Source organism: Arvicanthis niloticus, chromosome 3, assembly GCF_011762505.2.
Source record: "Arvicanthis niloticus isolate mArvNil1 chromosome 3, mArvNil1.pat.X, whole genome shotgun sequence".
NCBI classification, from domain to species: domain Eukaryota; kingdom Metazoa; phylum Chordata; class Mammalia; order Rodentia; family Muridae; genus Arvicanthis; species Arvicanthis niloticus.
Window position 1 is genome coordinate 87,690,334 of NC_047660.1, and position 18,018 is coordinate 87,708,351.

Genomic DNA, 18,018 nt, shown 5'->3' on the forward strand with positions numbered 1-18,018 from the left:
TATAATCCTGTGCTCAAAAAAATCAGTGGTGCATTAAAAGTTTGCTAATTTAGTAGCAATACAAAGATAAAGTACTAAATTTATATTTTATGAGATACAGTTAAAATAGAATATTTGATCATATATATTCACATTTTTAAAATTATCTTTAAAATATTTTACTCATTCATATGAGGGAAACTTTCTCGTTAACTTATTTTTAAAAACCCTTTCTTTAAAAGGGAATCAGCAGTTATTTATGTCAGATATTTGTCTCAATAAATTGCTTGTTTTGGATTTACAAACCCCTGTAAATAACAGACACGTAGAATTTTATGTACTCAAATACTTAGATTTCTTCATTCAACTAGGTTTGCCAAGTTGATAACTGTATACAATTTATAGAAATGATTCCATTGACTCAAAACTTCTACTTATTTTTATAGTTTGACTTTCCTTTTAAAGATTTAATTGGGATAGGTTTGGAGTGGAGCGTGATGGTGTGGCTCAGCTTTATGGCTTTCACTACATTGCTGCCATCATCCTGGATACAGTGTACACTTGAATGACCATCTCATCCCATGCTCTTCTGAGTTTGTGGATCTTCTCATTAGTTGATTGATACTTTAATTTTTTGGTAGGTTTTTTTTCTCTTCTTTAAGATTAAATTTACTTCATTTATTCACATTCTTGGATGTGCCTGTCTGCAAGTAACCAAATGGCCCTCTCTGGTGCCGTGGACAGAGAAGGCCATCCTTTGCTTTAGAAGAGGCTTGGAGCTAAAGCAGCTTTCAGGCTTGCCCGGTTCAGCCATGTAGGGCTCCGATAAAAGGTTCTAGTCTTTAACTTTTTTTTCATTTGGCCATTTTCAGGACATTGTCTTTATTTTACTTAGAGTTTGGGGATGGCTGTACCGGTTTCAAAGACAGAAGCCTATGGAAGAAGTCACTTTGGATGGGTGTGAAGTGCTCCCCAGTGTTGTTCTGGTGTGTGCTTCTCCTCCATGATGATCTGGGCTATGTGAGAGTATGTACGAATACTCTGCCTATGTACAGACACTTGCTCTTTCCTGCTCCAGTGTTTTGTATTCTGCTTGCAGTAAGTTTGTACTTCCTCCACTATGAGGGCAAAAGACAACTCACTCTTCTCTGTGTCCAGATAGAACACAGATGTGATCCAGCTGTGGGTTGGGGGCCCTAGCTTTGCTATTTGCAATCATTTCCCCCCTAGTTTCTACAGTTCACTGCATTATTTTTCTTATCTACTTCACAGAAAATCTTGGAAAATTCAACACTTAAAGCTCTACACTGTGTTTGCAAACAATTTAAACAATGCATGTTGGGACAGCTGCTGTTTCATTTTATTATACACCAACAGTCTCCCTCTAATCCTCCATGAGACCTGACTAAGGTTGTTAAATTTCATCCCTACCCTGCAGAAAACTAGGTTTGCTTAATCACTTCGCTATGTCCTAATTAATGGATTTATGTTATTTTCCCCACTGACCAGTTCTTCGTATTTACTGTGATTTTTAAGCCTATCACAGGAAGTGCTAGATAATTTATTTTTATGCTTGCATGTTTTACAATGTTTCTTCTCAAGTAGAGCTCTGACTGAATCCTGGTTTTTCTAATGGAAACAAAAGCACGAACTCACACAGAAATATGCCTACGTCTTACATGGACCACAGTGGCATCCTGAGGAATCTTCTTTGTGTCCTTTTCTATTTACTTCATCCACCACTGGTCCTCTTTTCTTTTGTTTTCTACCAGCCTTAGTTTTATAGTTTACATACTGTCAGATCCTCTCTGCTCTTGTAATTGACTTCCTGTGTGAAGTATGTTTGTGGGAGCCATTGTTATCATCATTAAGTAGTGTTGGATCATTCCTTATTGTGCTCAAAGCAAAAGTCTTATTATAGTTCAGGTATAATGAGACAAACAAACAAACAAAATACCTTGCTACATTATGAAGATTATCCTCATAGGTTCCAAGAAGAGAGAACATATATGCCACTAAAGGGTGACACAGGGAAGTATGGGTGTATCTGAGGACAGAGACGACATGGAAATCTTACAGTACTGTTTCCAGATATATTTGGCTGATCTTGGGTCTTTGCATTGCATTAATAACCACAGATCATATGTTCATTTTTCACAAGAAATCTGGGTTCATGGCTAAGGTGTGTGCTGGATACTTCTATGTCAGCTTGAAACAAACTAAAGTCATCTGAATAAAGGGAACCTCAATTAAGAAAATGACTCTGTAAATTTGAGCGGTAGGAAAGCCTGTGGGATGTTCTCTTCATTAGTGATTAATGGGAAAAGGTCCGGGCCATTGTGGGTGGTGTCATCTTTGGTCTTGTGGCCCTGAGCTCTGTAAGAAAGCAGGCTGAGCAAGCCATGGAGAAAAAGCCCGTAAACAGCACCCTTCATGGCCTCTGCATCAGCTTCTGCCTTCAGGTTCCTGCTTTCTTTGAGTTCCTGTCCTGATGTCCTTTAATAATGAATAGTGATGTGAAAGTGTGAGCCAAACAAACCCTTTCCTCCCCGACTTGCTTTCTGGTAATGCTGTTTCATCACAGCAACAGAAACCCTAACTAAGGTTGTGTTGACTCTTGATCAATGTAGGGTACATTAATATCTTGACAATACAGAGAACAATTAATAAATTAATGACTATAGTGTACCCCTCAGTTTATCTACAGCTTCTTTAATTTCTCTCTGGAAATTACAGATTTTATGGTAAAAATCCAGATAGATTTTGTTTGATTTATTCCTAGATCTTAGTACTCATTAGTACATTATATGTAGCAAATATTCAAAAATTTTTTCTACTAAGTTTTAGTACGTGAGTAGGAATTTATTTGGTTTCATGCCTTCAGTTTGTTTCTATTACACTATGTTTGTAAATTTATACTAAAAATGGCCTGTATATCATTTGGATTCTGTAAATATACAGTTATGCCTAGTAATGAGTGTTTCTTTTCTTGGGTGAAGGGGGTATATTACAGATGGCCGCTTTAGAGCTAGGTAGCCCATATTCTCTTATTCTCTGCAAACTGACCAGTTGTAGGTCTCTGTATTAGCACCATCTTTTACAAAATAATCTTTGTTGATAAGCCACCGAGAGGTACACTAATCTATGGGTTTAAAGGTAAAAGCATAACATTGTATCTATTACATAATTTTATTGTGTCCTGCATTGTTTAGATAAAGATTACTCCTTAGACTCCCAATTTTCTCATAATCTTAAAAATTACAATTGAGCATTACATTTGGCCAAAGACAATTTGAATCTACCAAGGTGATTATAAAATTCTGAACTTTTTGTTCTTCCTTTTCCCTGGTAGCATGCTAAATTACACTGGCTCTCTTTTCTGTTTGGATGCTGCTCCTTTATTTTTTCTGTCAGACACGCCACACTACTTTGATGATTTAAAACAGGCTTTAGTGATTGCTAAGACTGTTGTACTCTAATTTCTGCACCATATCAGAATACTGCTTGAACTTTTTTGTTTTTAGGCTATCATAGATTCACAGGCAGTCATCATGAATCAGTTTCCCCCTATAGCACCACTCAGTAACACTGTTGCTCAATAACAGAACAAATGTATCAGCTTGAAGACCATCTATGGATCTGATTCAGAGCCACGGTCTCTCAGCTTCATTTGTATTTGTGTGTATTCACAAGCTTTTTATTCTATAAAGCATTACCATATTTTAGTCGATGTGTCCCCTACCACAATCAAGACAGAATAATTTTCTGGCAGTTAAGATCCCTCTCTTGCTCATTTATACCACATCTTTCTTCTTCACATGCTTCTGTCCTGTGCACTCCTAACTATGGACAGCCAGTGATACGTGTATATTCTTCATCTCTAAAGCTTTGCAATTTTAGAAAAAGTTACATAAACTGAATCATACAGTAGTATAATGAAAATTCTATAACTAGCTTTTGTTCAATCGGTGTCATTTCCTAGAGATTCATCCCATTTGCTTCATTCATTATTGGTTTTATTGTTTAGTTGTTCAGTACCTTTCTAAGAGTTAATGGCCCACTGTTTAGCCTTTGACCTCTCAGACCATAGAGGATGTGTAGATTCTTTGCAATGGTGGGCTCTTCAGAATGAAGCTCTTATGAAGCTTATGTGCAGGTTGTCTAGGATAAATGCACAAGAAGATGCTAATGTAGCATCACGTGGTGACTGTGTGTTGAGTGCTATGAGAATAACTGTTCTGAATCATTACTATTCCATACTCCAGCCATGCAAAATGAGAGCTTCTCCTCAGCCTCATTGGCCTTTGGTGTTACCAGTAATGTTTGGCTTATAATTATGAAGAGATATCTTAGTGTAGTTTTGATTTAGTTTTTGGTTCCTGTAATGACCGGGATATGCGATACTTTCTATATGCCTATTTGTCATCTAAATAACTTCTGCAGTTAAATGTCTGTCCAATTATTTAGCCTTTTTTTCTAAGTGAAAGATTGATTTTGTATTATTAAGTTTAATAGTTCTTGATGTATTCCAGATTTTAGTCTTTTATTAGTTGTATAGTTTGCTAGTACTTTATCATTTTATCTATTTGTCTTTACAGTTAAGGATATGTGTATGAAAAACATTTGAATTTTGATGAACTTTAACTTTTCAAAGTTTTCCTGTTAGAGCTTTTGATGTTATCCTAAGAATTATTTTTCATTTGTTTTTTATTTTTAAATCAAGCATTCTAAATATAGCCCTAGATGTCCTATTATTATTAATTTGGGTTTTTGAGACAGAATTCATTTGTATGGGGCTGGTTGTCCTGGAACTAGCTCTGTAGACCAGGCTTCCCTAAAATTTACAGAGATCTTGCGTAAGTCATCTTTTTTGGTTGCTGGGATTAGAAGTATGTGCCACTATATCAGGCACCCTATTCTACAATCCAAAGGTATTTTTCTTTTCTGTTTTCTAAATATATTCACACTGTTTGTATGTAAATCAATCAATCTATCTATCTATCTATCTATCTAGATAGATAGATAGATAGAGATAGATCATAGATAGATAGATAGATCATAGATAGATAGATAGATAGATAGATAGATAGATAGATAGATAGATAGATTTACATACATACAGTGTGAATATATTTAGAAAAACAGAAAAGAAAAGTATCTTTGGATTGTAGAATAGGCAAGTAATTCTTAGGGTGCCTGATATGGTGGCACATGCTTGGAGCTACATTTTAAATTTTAAAATTTAGGTTGAGGTTTTTGTTTTGTTAGCTGTTTCTTCACCATCAATTGTTTAAAAGGCTACTCCATCCTCCACCGAGTTGCCTTTGGATTTTCCCATAAATCATTAGGCATGTTTGTATGTGTTTAGTTTTGGATCTCTCAGTTTGCTTCATTGTCAATATGCCAGGAAGTCTGCCAGTATCACAGTGTCCCAATTACTGTAGCTTTTGTCCATTAATGGGTCATATTTGCCATAGTGAAGAATTGTGTTCAAAGTCCATACGACATAATCAGACTTTCCTTTTCTTTCATTGTACTATATCTGTCTGTTTCTAACATTTGGGTAGTATTAGAGCCATAAAACACATTTAAAACCTTCATTTGTCCTCCACCTTACAGAACATGCTATGTTGAATCTGTTGAAATTATTTGGATGATGGATAAAAATCTTCATTTGCAGCCTGGAATTTTCTTTTTCAGGAGCTTTTAAATTAGAAAGCCAATTCTGGTGGTCAGTGTCATAATGGTTGAATTTTGGTTGAAGATACACACATAGACACATTGAAAGTTTTATTCTAAATTGTTAAATTTATACATAAAGTTATTCGTATCATCAAGTAAGTATAGTGTGTGCAGTGATATTTCGGTGTCTTTCCTGTGATTATATATAGTTTTTCTATTTTTTGTTGTTGTTAATTGAGCCAGAAGATTTAATGATTTTTTTAAAAGATACTTTTTGAATTACCTCCTCCCACACACCTTTAAAGTTTTTAAAATTTATTTTGTGTATGTGTGTGAGATGTGCAGTCGTGAAGGTTAGTAGACAACTTGTGGAAGCCAGTTCTCTTTCCACTAAGTGGGCTGTGGAGACTAAACCCCAACAGGTGTGTCTACCTGCTGAGCCATCTCACCTCTTTATTATGTTTTGATGAATTATCCTTTTGCTTAACTTTTTTATTCTACTGTTTCTCTGTTTTCAGTTTTAATACTTTCTACATTTTTAGTTATTGCTTTTTATTTTTGCCCAGTTTGGTTTACTTTGTTTTCCCTTTTCCTGATTTCTTAAGGGAGAATCTTCTGTTATTTGAGACAGATGGTATTTTGTAGTGTAAGCTTTCATGCTATGTATTTTTCTGTACCACAAGAATTGTAAGCTGGATTTTATTCATCTTAATATGCTTTATTTCATTTGTATTCAGTTCTGTGTATTCTATAAATTTCCATTGAGACTTCTTGTCTGGCACATGGATTACTTAGAAGTGAAATGTTAATTTTCATATGCTTAGGGGTTTTCATCTCTTCTTTGTAGGATTGAATCCTTTTCACAATCCATTATGATGTAAGAGGCTAATCTGTGTCATATCAGTTCTTCAAAACTCGCTGAGTTAGTTTAGTAATCCAGGACATGGCATATTCGTTGAATATCAAACAGCACTTGAAAAAGCATATGCTCAACAGGTATTTGTGGGTGTTCTGCCTATGTGGTTAGGAAGCATTGACTGACTGAATTGTTGAGAATTTAAATAACCCTGTTCATTTCTTTTGAACAGATGCTATGATGGGTTGTTGAATTCCTTACCCACACTTTTGAATGTATCACTTACTCAGCTCTATTAGTCTCTGCTTTATGCATTTTGAGGATCTGTTATTTACCATATGTATGTAGTCTTATCAGATCATTAAGTCTTCCTTGTAGATTGACCTTTTGAAACTTGGGGAATATCCTGCTTTCTTTCTGGTAATTTTCTTTATCTGGTACCACTATAGACTTGTCTCCTTTAAAAATTAATTTCATATGATATGTCTCCATATTATTTGGCTTTGAGCCATATTTGTTGTTATCTTTAAGATGGACTTTTTGTGAGAAGCATATATTTGAATATTTAATATATGCATCCTATTGCTTTATTCACATCATTAAAAATAGAAATGATTGGTCTAATGAGATGGCTCAGTGAACAAAAGTCTGTGCTACCAATCCTGATGACCTGAGCTCAATACCTCATGCTGAAACTCTTATAAACTCTTATAAACTGTCCTCTGATCTGAGACAGCTTGGCATGTGTGCCCATCTCTAATACATAAAAATATATATACATGCATGCATATATATATATATTTAATGAAATATTTTTAAAGTTTTTTATTAAATAATTATAATGGGAAAACCTAACAGAGGCCTCATCCTTGGAGAAAACGGATTCTTCCTCTACCAGCAGCCAATGATGATCTATAGCCCTTCATTCTGGGGTGAAGTCTTGGGAAATTTTCCTTACCTGACTCTGCTGGTCTATAGCTATTGTCATTATATAGGTCTTGTTTAGGTAATCATACTAATGAGATTTCGTGGATGCAGCTTCTTTGTCTCTAGAAGAAACTCCTGCACTACAGGCATCCCCATCTTCTGATCCTTACAATCTTTCCACACTTTTCCATGACTTTCCCTGAGTCATAGGTATAAGGGTTGCATCAGAGATATGTCAATTGGTGTTGGGCATTCCGTGGTCAGTGATTCTCAGCATCTAAAATTTATTAAAATTTTTATCATTCCCACTTCCCTTTCCTCTTTCCAATCTCTCCCCTCTTCTCTCCTTTCAACTCATGCCCCGATCTCCCTCTCAAATTGATAGCTTCTGTTTTTAATTGTTGCATATATTTATGCATTAATTGTATATATATATATATATATATATATATATATATATATATATATATATGGTGGTGGTGGTGGTGCATTGTTCACTGTCTGCCTCAATAGTTTTCATTTGCTAATGAAACACACACACAGCCTTTATATTTTGATATGCCTTAATCAGCTCAATGGCTGGACCACTTCCTAACCTCCATGAAGTTAATCCATGTCCTGCTGATAATCCCAAGTTATTAGTTACTAAATCCCATATTCTATCTTTGCTGCCCTGGACCCAGTTGGGCAGCCCTCTTGGACCCTCTCCCCGAGCTCCTTCACATGGTTGTCATGCCTCTCTGTCCTGCATTATCCCCAGGCATGGCATTTTACCTCTCCTCCTTCTCCTTTACCTTCTGCTCCTCTTCCTCCTCCTCCTCTTCCTCTTCCTCCTCCTCCCTCCTCCCTCTTCTCCTTCTCCTTCTCCTTCTCCCTTATGGTGGCCTTCCCCCTTCCTTCTTCTCTCCCTTCCAAGCTCAGAAATTTCTCAAATCCTACCTCTGTCTGACCTGGCCACACATTGGCCACCAGCATCCTTATTTACCAGTCAGAACCAAATGGAAGCAGAGTCTCTCAGTGTCTTACATGTAGACACTCCTGTGAGCAGTTTTGGTGAATGTAATTAGCATTTGTTATACTATAGCATATGTTACTACATATATACTAATACATATATTAGCATCTACAATTTGTGTATAACTATAACTTTCTGAGTTCATTTATTGTTGCTCATGTGTATATAATTTTAAGCCTGACCAGTTGGTAATAGAGAAACAAATAGAAGATTTATCTTTCAAAAACTATTTGTCCCTTTTCAGTAGTCATTTTTTGACTATAGTTTTTTGTGTAGGGGTAGGGCAAAATGAGATTTTCCCTTCCCCATTAGCATACCTACTGGTAGTGTTACTGTTCAGAGCTTCTTTAGACGGCCATATTGTTGGGCTATATCATGTACATAGCTTTCTGTCATTTCCAGGAGACACAATCTCACAGCATCTTTCTTGGTCCTTTGACTCTTACAATCTTTCTGCCTTAAATTCCCTGAATATTCACTGAGTCTTAGGTTCAGGAGTTGTGTTGTAGATCTATCTGTTGCATCTGGGCATCCCATGATCCTTGTGGGATGAAACGCCACCAAAGGCTTCCTCCAATTCTCTTCACTCTATTGGTTGTTTATTTTATCTTACGGAGATTTATAATAAAAACGTATTTGCTAATCTTGCTGTCATTTCCTGAGCTATTGGAGTCCTACTACCAAGATCACTAACTCTTCTTAGATCTTAAAGTGATCCCATTACAGTTCCACTGTGGTTCTCAACGTTCCTAATGCTGTGACCCTTCAATGCACGTCTTCAGGTTGTGCTGAATTCCAACTATAAAATTATTACTTTGCTACTTCATAACTGTAATTTTGCTACTGTAATAAATTGTAATGTAAATATCTGAAATGAAAGATATCTGATAGGCAACACCCAAAGTGGTAGTGACCCATCTGTTGAGAACTGTCACTCTAGGTGTTCCAAAGTCTCAAGTCTTACATTGTGGCACTTGGTCCATTTGAGTTTATAAATAAATAATATCATATGCATGACTATATATATATATATATATATATATATATATATATATATATATACTGTTTCCTTACCATTACCATTCAAAGAGGCCCTTTTGCCATTGTATCTTTTGGCACCATTGTCAGTAATTAGGTTGTAATATCTGTATGAACTTAATCTGGTTTTTCAATTCCATATGTCTGTATATCTCTTTAAGTATTGTAAAGCCTCCATCATTGTTGGTTTTATCCAGGATGACTTTTGCCTATTTGTGATCTTTTGCATGTCCATAAGGACTTTACATGCAAGACTTGGAATTTTGAAAGGAACTACTGTATTTGCTTCGTAAAGTATTCTCAATACTTTCTGTGATGTGTTTTCTGTCCAGTTGTTCCATATTCTTTCTTTAAGTTCTGATTCACCATGTTTTTAAATTTTTCTTTTGCTGTTTTCTGATGATTCATACTTCAAAATTAGTTTTTTCCCACATCTTTTATCTTATTCATACAAACTTTCACAGACTTTTTAATTATTCACAGAAATGTGAGTAATTCAGATTAAAATATACATTTTAATTCATTATAGTTAGATGCCATTTTTTGCTCTTGACTAATGATTCCAACATTAGCCCCTTTTAAACTCTACCTCTTTAGTCTCATTGTGTCCTTTGGTTAATTTATACATTTATTTTAAACTGCATAAAATATTGCTATTATTTTTAACTATTATTATTCAGTTACTATTTAATTATGTTGCCCTAGATATTCACTTTTTAAAATCATTCTTATTTCTTCCTCCACCTCATCCAAGTGTGAACTATAGATATTATCCCTGAAAATACAGTCTTCTTTTTCCTTTATTCCCATTTCCCTTTGATACCACTATGTACTGAAGAACTCCCCTGAGGGTTTTTTCCAATGCAGGTTTATTCTTCAATGCAGTCTATTCCCTTTGTTGTGATCTTTCTCCATGTATCTGTGTTCTACACTCAGTGGTGAAGGCTATTTTCAGTGAGTATAGAGTTCTTAGTTGATGTTTTCCTTCCCACATTTTTAGGGTATCATTGTGCTTTCTGTGATTCTACTCCGTCTCGTGCTTTCTATTAATCGTTTCTTATTTGAAAGTAAGTGGTGTCTTCCTCTCCAGATGTTATTAAAATTTCAGTAATGGAGCAATGCCTAGGCATGATTTTCCTTTTATCTCCCAAATGTAGGATTAATGTAATTAATTGATTCTTCATATTTAAATTTATTAGTATTTCTGTACAGTTTTCAACCGTAGTGCATTACTTTTAGTGCAGCCTTTCTCTTTTCTCTGAAACTCTGGTTACATCTACAATGTTTATTCCTTACCTCATGTTAACATTTTCCTCTTTCTCTTTGTTTTAAGTCAACACATGCCATTTCTTTTCTACTTCCTTTGACTTCACTCATATAAATTTCAATTATATTCTGGTCATCTTAAATTCTCCACATTTGGCCCGGCGGTGGTGGCGCATGCCTTTAATCCCAGCACTTGGGAGGCAGAGGCAGGTGGATTTCTGAGTTCGAGGCCAGCCTGGTCTACAGAGTGAGTTCCAGGACAGCCAGGGCTACACAGAGAAACCCTGTCTCGAAAAACCAAAAAAAAAAAAAAAAATTTTTTTTCCCACATTTTCCTGAACTGGGTAACACATCATTTATAGCATTATTTGGAATACATTTTCAGGGTATACTTCAATGACGTTTAATAACTGTGAAGAGTCATAACTGAAACAAAGTAAACTAAAAGTTTTAAAAATGTCAATTCCAATACATTTCATACACATATGTGTATACATATGTAGAAGTACATAAACATATATAGATATAGATATAGATATAGATATAGATATGTAGCATGAGAATGTTTCATTATAATCAATATTTCAAACCTAGGCATAATCCTAAAATCTACCTATCCATCTAACATATTTATTCTCAGCCAACCACCAAGTTTATTTTTACTATAACAAGTTTACTTGTTTTTTTTTCTAGAATTTTATAGAATCATGTCTTCTCTTTTGTTTTTTACTGTGGTTAAGAATTTTGTGATTCATTTATGCTATTCTCTTTTGTTGTAAAATATTGCCTTCTGTTCCCTGTTCCGTACAGTGGAAAACCACAATTTATTTATCTGTTCATCTGTTAATGGGCATTTGGATTGTGTTTAGATTTTTACTATATTCAATAAAACTGCTATCCACATTTGTATGAAAAGGGCTTTGTGCAGATGTACAACTCACTTATCTTGGTAACTATCAGAGAGGGGGAATGGCTGGATCATATGGCAGGTTGATGTTTAGTTGTTGAGAAACTTTCAATCTGTTTTACAAATGAACTATTCTATTTTCAGTTTCCCCAAGCAGTTTAATAGAATTTTAGTTTTTGTGCATCCTTGGCTACACTTGGCATAGACAAGCTTAAAATTTCTAACCATTGTAATTGCCATATAGAGTTATAATGTGTTTAAAAGTAATTTTATATTTCTCAGAAGAGTTGCAAAGACAGCACAGAACATAATTGTATTCAGTTCCCTCAACTTCCCTAATGTTAGCATCTTACATGACAGGCATGGCAAAACTAAGAAATGAACTTTGGAACAATGCTACTGACTATGAACTTTATTCTGATTTTATCTATATGCACAGTAATGCTCTTTTTCTTTTTCTGAATCTTTTCTAGCAAGCCACATACTACTTAGTTATTATGGTTCCCAGGTCTCCACCATCTATGCCCTTTGTTTGTCCTTGTTTTTATGTTCTTTGAGCCTTTAAAGAGAGGTGATCATGTGTTTCCAGAAAAGCTGAAACAATTATTTTCAACCTCTTGATTAGTACCATCTTAGAGATATTTTTGTTTGACTGGGTGGGAGCTATGTTTCTATGGGAAGAACTCCAGGGATGTGAAATACCCTTCTGGTTGAATCCTGTCCAAGAACAGACACCTGTTACCCATGTGTCACTGCTCATGCTAATCCTGATCACTTGTCTAAGGTGATAGCTAAGGCTTCGCCAATGTAAAAAGAACTGTTTTCTTTTTCATGCATTATTCATTAGAATGAAATCTATGTCTAGACCATCCCTGAAGGAATTTAAGCTTCATCCTTAAGTGTTAGTAGTATAAAATTTTAGTAGTTATACGGTGTAATCATTGCACTGACTAGGAGACAGAATATACATTGAAACCATACAAATATTCTCTTTGCCCTTAAAATATTACCTACTGATTTTATCATGTCTGTACATTATGCCTGAAGCAGTTACTATTTCTATGCTTCAAAGTTCTTTTCTATTTCTTTGCTTCCTCTCTCTCTCACATTACACAATATTCTTGTAGAAAGAATATTTTCCCCCTTTTATGTGCTTTTCTAGCCTCCTATTTCCTTTGAAGACTTCTTTATTTCCATATGCTTATAATATTCTGAGTCTGTTGGATTTTCTTTGCCTCTGACAGACATTTCTTACAGAACTCATGCTTAATTTATTGAGGACTTGTATTAGGAAACTAAGATCCCAGTGCTGGGTATGTCTATTGTTACTATGAAGTTGAAGCTTCCATGATCTTTCAAAGGACACAGTAAGGAAGCACAGATATGTATGATATTCCAGAGGTATGTACTTCTGTGTGTACCTATGTATCTTTATCTGTATCTATCTAATTCTCTCTCTCTCTCTCTCTCTTTCTCTCTCTCTCTCTCTCTCTTGTCTCATAGCTATCACCAGTCAATTATCTGTTTGTTCATCTTCATTTATTCTCATCATCTTCTGAGTGTGCTTGTGCAAATATGCACAAATACTTGCAAATCTACACAGATATGCATACATAAATCATCATGCTTTTTAACTTAATTATGAAGGGCTCATTTTAACCTTCTCCCCTGGCTTATCTGTTATTTAATTCTCTAACAGTTGAATCTGATTTCCCCTTGCCTGCAAATTATTACTTGTACCACCCTTGAATATGTGCAGTGTCAGATTCTTAATAGGCTTGTGAGAGACAAACTGACCAACTATAAAACAGTATTTAACTACAATTCTGTTGGTATTTAGCCTCACAGAATCCAAGCAAAACACCATTTCCCAAAGCAACATAGGTCAACTCCCTTTTCCCTCACCGTCTTCAGTGAGGTTGCGCCTTACATTTGTAATGCAGTTACATTTGTGTTTCACACTCCACTTTCCACCCTGGGATCTGCTGACATTCTGACTTTAATTTTTGTTAAATTATAAAGGAAAGCTTACAGCTTGTGGTATGAAGTTCTATGTGTTTGATGAATGCATAATATTGCATATCAACCAATAAAAAATTTCAACACTCTGAAAATTGTCAAATGGAATTCTTCTACATTTGACCTGCTAATCTCTCAATCCTCTAGCTGTCTGGTGTCTTGTCCCTCCAGTCTTGATGTTTCCAGAACTTCATGTGAATAAGTTACACATTTTTTAGCCTCTGAAATCTGTCTTTCCTTATTCAGAAAAATCTATTGAATATTCACCAATGTTGTTCTGTAATGCAATGAATAGTATACCCATTCTACAGGTATACCAGTTTGCTTATTTATTCAGCTGTCAAAGGACATTTTAGTTATTTCTAGATTATGGAATTTCTGAATTAAAGTGTTGTCAACATTTGTGTAAATGCTTTTATATGAAAATAAATTTCAATTCACTGGCATAAACTTTTGGATGTAGGATTGATGGGACATGTGGTGAGTGTGGTTTTATTTTCATAAGAAGCTGCCCAGTTCTTTATCTAAGAGGCTGCCCAGTTTTATACATATATCCTCAATGAATTAATGTGCTTTATTCTTATATTCCTTCTAAGCTTTTGTATTCTCAGTTGTTAATTAGTATCACTAATTTTACTATTCAGATTTTTCATTTCTATACTGTTATTTGGTCATGTGTCCATTTGGCTGTTATGTCTACTTTCCAGATGGAATTATTTTGATTGATTGTTGAGAAGGTGTTAGTTTTCTATATATGTGCTCTTCTTTTGAATATTTTATTTATCGTTTTTATTTTATCTTCTTTTTTTTATTTTATGAATATATATAAGTACCTGCATATGTATATGTATACTGTGGAGTGCTGCTCTGGAGTGCAGTAAAGGATGCTAGGTCCCCTGTATGTGGAATCAGAGGCAGTTGTAAGCTGCCTGATGGAGGTACTGCACTTAACAACTCAGCCGTCTCTCCAATCTTGTCAATGTATCTTGACATAGGTGGTCCTTGACCATGTGTCTTAAAATTGTTTCCATTTTCACTTGCTTTAAATTTCTGTAATAGTTTATTCTTGTAAAACACTGTTATTTAAATTTTGGTATATTGAAAATTATGAATTTTTTGATATATTATGCTTCTGGTGTTCTATCTATTACATCTACAATCCTAAGAATGTTAGAATTTCCCCCATATGCTAGAAGTTTGAAAGTTTTTCACTAAAGACTGTTTGCTGTATGACAGGCTTTTCCTAGGGAGGTACAACACACACACACACACACACACACACACACACACACATTGAGAGAGAAGGGAAGGAGAGAGGGAGATGAGAAAAAGAGGGAGATGGGGAGGGAGGGGGAGAGAGAGAGAGAGAGAGAGAGAGAGAGAGAGAGAGAGAGAGAGATTGATTGATTGAAGAAAAAAGAATCCAGGAACAAAAATAACAAATGCACCAAAGTCCAATGTGGTAAACCAAGGGGATTTTCATGGGTTACTATCAGGAATATGTGTGAGAGATCACTTAGAGTATCAGGGGTGACTCACAAGCAGTTGTATTACAGAAAAGCTCACCCCATCATGGGAAAATCCCCAGCCCTGGGGCTCTCTACACAGGTGAAGGCAGCTAGCTCCATGTTCTGAGAATCTCCTCCAGGTAGCTGGGCTGGTCAGTCTCTTCCCTCAGTGTGGTGGTTTACTGTTTCTGTGAATCTGGGGAGGGGCTTTAAAGAGGCTCCAAGTCTCAGCTTTCCAGAATGTGGTCCTTCTTTTTACCTCCTGAGTCCCATAAGGCTCCCTCCTCCTTCTTAGAGGGGATATTTCAACTCTGACAAAACTGCCAGACAACAGTGATCCAATGTGGGTTTGTATATTGTGACCTTGTTAAATTTGCCTGTGAGCGAAACAGTAGCTTTAGTGTAATTTACTAGGATTTTTCTCTATAGGAAATAATTTTAATTATCAATGTAGTTCCTTTCAATATTTTCTTCCCTCCCTCCCTTCCTTCCTCCTTCCCTCCCTCCCTGCCTCTTCCCCCCCACCCCCACCCCCCCCACCCCCCCACCCCCCCAGGTCATGATTTGCTGTTGAATTTTGTTGAGTATTTTCTAGTAAGGGTTGAGATTGTCTCATGTAAAATTTTTTCTCCCCATTTGTCATGTTATGGAATGGTGTTTTCAATGGTTGCTTTATTGTTGTTGTTGTTGCCTTGGAAAGAGGGTATAGTGTATTCCAGGGTGACCTTGCATTTTCTCTGTAGACAAATGTCCCTGAACTCCTGATCTATGCCTCTCTCCTAAGTAATAGGATTTCAATTGTATACAACCCAACAGTTTTATGTGGTGCTGCAGATAGAATCCAGGGTCTTGTATGGGTATTGAATAAGCAGTTGTTCAGTTTTCTTGTAATGTCTGTCCTGTTTAGTTACTGGGGAATACTGGCCTCTCTCTTTTTAAAAGAGTATGCATAGTATCATTTCTTCATATTCACTGATAGAGCCATCTGGGCTGAATGCCATCCTTTATTGAAAGATTTTTAAACCACTAAGTGGGTATCCTTAATCCAGATTAGCGGGTGTTTGGATTTTGTGTTTCTTCTCAAGCAGACTTTGGTAATTTGTGTCTTTCAAGGAACTTCATTTGAAAGTCTGTTGTAGTATTTTGCTTATTTCTGCTTATAGATTTTGGCAGCGTTTATCTCTTTGATTTATTTATTTTTTGTCCAATTTAGCAATAGCTATATCAATTTTATTGATCTTTTCAAAGGACCAGAGTTTACTTCACCGACTTTCTCTATTAGTTTTCTATTTTAAACCTTAATTATTTCTGTTATCTTTATTATTTTGCCCCACTCTGTAAGTTTAATTTCCTCTTCTTTTTCCTTCTAATTCCTTAATGTAGAAAAATTGATGACTGATTTTGTGTGTTTATTCTTTCTTTAATAAAATCATTTTATTTAATATACACATTTCCCTCTACATCCTGTTTGGTTACAGTCCATAAATTTTGATAAATGATACCATTTCCTATCCATTTACTTAACTATATTTAAATGTTTATTTTTATTTATTTTTTAGGGTCTGTTAACTTTTAATCTGTCTGATATTTATGTTTTAATCACGGCTTGCCTAAACAGCATATGGCCAGTCATTACCTCTTCCATTGTCAGTATATGTCATTAATGGGAATATTCTGAATATTATCATCTTATGTTGTCATTGATAGGGCTAGATTTTGTCTAGAATATTATTGGGTTTGTTTTTGTTTTTATTTTTTGATGTTATGATTGTTGTTGTTGTATCTTTGTTTGGCCCTCCATGTTTCTTGCCTTCTTTTAAGATATTTGAATATTTTTATTTTATTATTTACTTTTTATATGTATTTTCTTTGTGTCAGTGCTTATGGGATTATCTAGAGCTCAACTTGTACCACTTCACATCAAATAAAGGAAGCTGTGACTCTTTCTTAGCCTTACATTGATTTTTCTGCTATAGTATATTAGTTATATCCGAATGTATTGAAAATTCCACTAGACAATGCATTTTAAAATTTTCAACAGTTATACACATTTAAAAGGGCTTAAAACAGAAGTCAGCGATTTTAAATATTCACTGTTTGCTTCCTTCTTCTTTTATTCCTATGTACCCATCTTTCCCTTTATTATCATTTTTCTCCAGAAGCAATTTTTATAAAAATTTTAATACTGCAACCTTGGTGGAAAAACTCCTTTTTTTTTCCCTCCGTCAGAAAAGGTCTTAATTTATTCTTTCTTTTAAAAAAATCTTCAAAACTTGTCAGTTTTTGTCTAATATATTTTAATATTCTTATATTAGACAAATAGTTTATTGTGATGTCTTAATGAATTAGTATTGTTATATAAGAAAAAAAAACTTCTTTTTTTTTCTCTAAAACGTAGTTGGTTATTCATGAATTGTGATCATTACTTCATCTTCTACGGGTGGCCTTTTCAAGCTCAGTATTTTATATTATTGTCCTATTTTTGGTGAGTGTACTTTTTGAAGATTTTCTGTTATCATGCCAAATAGTGGGATTTCATGATCACATACACATATTTGTATGCATGCACATACATACATGCACACATGCATGCACACATATACACACATACATGGATATACACAGATGCACATATGTGCACATACACATAAACACACACACACACATGTACACACGCACATGTGCACAGGCACACACATACAATTTAATTATTCTCAGGTATCCAAACCTTTTGTGTTTTCTGAGTCCTCTTTTCTCTCATGCTGATGACCTTCCTCCCTCCATGTGAGTCCTCCTCTGGACCTGGTATCTAGGTTCTCCA

General features: G+C 35.1%; 1 protein-coding gene across 2 annotated transcripts in view; it reads left to right on the forward strand.

The window, feature by feature from the left end:
* Positions 1–18,018, forward strand: part of Grid1 (glutamate ionotropic receptor delta type subunit 1) — a 714,697-nt gene that overhangs the window by 481,089 nt on the left and 215,590 nt on the right. The window lies entirely within an intron of this gene.